This window comes from Emydura macquarii, unplaced genomic scaffold (genome assembly GCF_026122565.2).
Source record: "Emydura macquarii macquarii isolate MOO-44397 ecotype Brisbane River unplaced genomic scaffold, CSIRO-AGI_Emac_v2 contig_30, whole genome shotgun sequence".
Lineage (NCBI taxonomy): Eukaryota > Metazoa > Chordata > Testudines > Chelidae > Emydura > Emydura macquarii.
In genome coordinates, this window is record NW_027130167.1 from 1 (window position 1) to 2,697 (window position 2,697).

A 2,697-nucleotide genomic window follows, 5' to 3' on the forward strand; every position below is an offset into this window, starting at 1 on the left:
AGGGTCTATGCTTGGGAAACTGAGGCTTATTAAGCAGAGGCATGGTATAGCCTTTGCTGTTTGTCTGTGTGCCTGCTTTCCAATAAATAGCTTTGTATTGAGGAAACTGAAGCGGAGGTTTCACTGGCACGGTTATACCCAGCTGTGGGTGTGTAAATCAATCCCAGCCCAACAAGCGTTCTAGTCTCAGCTCTGCAACTTGTACGTGTCACCTCAGCTCTGTTTCCCCTGCACCCTTTCCCTGTCTACTCTAGCTAATGGTGGGATTTCCAATGCAGACAGAGGAGCACACGTCTCGTTGCAAGTCAAAGGGTCTGTCCCTTAGCACACATCTGCCCTGCAGTCAGGGGTGTGATGGCAGCATGTGTAGACCGGCCTGCGCTAGTTTTGATCCAGCCACTTGCAGTGCAATGTGGCAGCACGGCTGTCAGTGAGGGCTGGCTGCCTGGCAAGGACTCAGACTCCTAGGCAGCTTTGTACAGCCCGTGCTGTAGGCCCAGATCTTCTCTTCTATCGTGCCCAAGCCAGTGAGGTTAAAGCTAGCTCAGGGATGTCTATGCTTGCCACGTCACACCCCCTGTCTGCAGTGCACACACCTCTAGGCACTTTTGAAAATCTCACCTGTAACGCCTTGACAATGTTCAGAGCTAACGAACACTCAGAATGCCCCAGTGAGCACCAACTCTGCAGGGAAACCAGCTCATTCGCACTGCTACCGACAGGCGCCTACCAGGTGGAACCCGATACCCCACTCAGGTACATGACAGCGTCCAACAGGCCCTGATTCTTCATCTCCACCAAGGTTCCCAGCAGGGTGATCATGGCCCGCAGACCTCCGCCGGATCCTGGGACAGTGATAGTTGGCATATTATGCTGCGGGAGGGAAAAGAGAGAATGACAAATGAACTAGGAATGTTGATAGATCTCAGCTCTTCAGCTCTTGGTCCAGATCCTTTCAAGCAATTCACAGAGGGAGCCTCAAGTTCCAAGACTTGTTTGCCATGTGTTAGGAAGCATCCCTTATCTGGTGCCTAATGACTTGTGTCCCTTACTGAGTCAAGAGCAAATGCATTTATCCTGCATTTTCAGCCATAATCACACAGTGGTAGCCCAGCATCCCTTTGGGCACTTTGAAACTCTGAGCCTTTGTGCTTAAAATCCTATGCACCAACCCCCAGACCAGGGCCACAATTTTCAGAGGGATGCAGATAAGTTCCGAGAGGGCATTTCAGAATCACCTGAGCTATTTAGGTGCCTAAATCCCAATGATTTCCATTGCACTTGAAATCTGGCTCAAAGTTACTAGAGCTCTTTCCTGTCCTCCATGTTCAGGCCCCTGGCGCTCCATGATTTATGGGAGTGAGGTTTTTTTGTTTGAACAAATGTGTAATGTAGAAGGACTATTCTTAGTGTCCAAAATAACATATGAAATGCAGCTGCTCAAGAAATGATTTTTTTCCCATTAAAAAATTGCTTTCTTTTTTGGAGGTGCCAAAATGTTCATCAAAAAAATTAAAGGGGAAGGATTTGTCCAAAACAGGAAAACCCACAAAACAATCCCTCATCATCTGATTACCCCCCAAACAATTTTTAGGATCTCCTTATTTCAAAAGTTTTTTTAAACATATTTTTCAAAAAGGGACATTTCTGTTTTCACAAAAAAGACATTTTTCATTAAAAAAAGTATTGAAAGCAAAACGTCAGCCCACAGTAATTCTAATGCACAAACAAGACTAGTGACAAATGAGTCACCGATGAATACTGGATCCTGAGCACCAAAAAACTCCTCACAGATGATTTCCTTCCTTGAGCTGAAGGAAAATTACTGTGAGGAGGAAGCAGTGGAAGACTTGTAGGCTGAGACTTGCTATGCCATCTAATAGGTCAGGTCCACAGGAGCTCCTGGGAGGCTTCTCACATGTCTCCACCATGCCAGCTAACAGAATTACCACAGCAGCTGGGCAGCGGATGTCGTTTTTTACCCTCTGTTGGGTTCAACACGCAGAGGGGGGGCTATGATACATGCAGAAAGTTTGCTACATAGTCACTGTTCATTACTGATGTTAATAATGAGGCAGATGAGTATCAATAGCTCACCCATCTCTTTATTCCTCTAACGCTATCTATGCTCTAATGTCCCCTTCCCATCTGTTCTCTGCTGTAGGCTCTGTCTGGCTTCACAATCACAGTGGAATATGCGCACACCCCACAAAGAGTCTCTAGGAATCAGTGACTATATTCATGTGAGCATGGTGCCCTCCAGAGACTCAGACGTAAAGGTCAGAAGGGACCATTATGATCATCTAGTCTGACCTGCACAAGGCAGGCCACAGAACCTCACCCACCCACTCCTGTGATAGACCCTGACCTATGACTGAGTTACTGAAGGCCTCAAATCATGGGTTAAAGACTCCAAGAGACAGAGAATCCACCAGCAAGTGACCCGTGCCCCATGCTGCAGAGGAAGGCAAAAACCCCCAGGGCCTCTGCCAATCTGCCCTGGGGGAAAATTCCTTCCCAACCCCAGATATGGCGATCAGTTAAACCCTGAGCATGTGGGCAAGACTCACCAGCCAGACACCCAGAAAGAATTCTCTGTAATAACTCAGAACCCACCCTACCTAAATGTCCCATCACAGGCCATTGGGCATATTTACCGCTAGTCCTGAAAGATCAGTTAATTGCCAATTTGGGCTG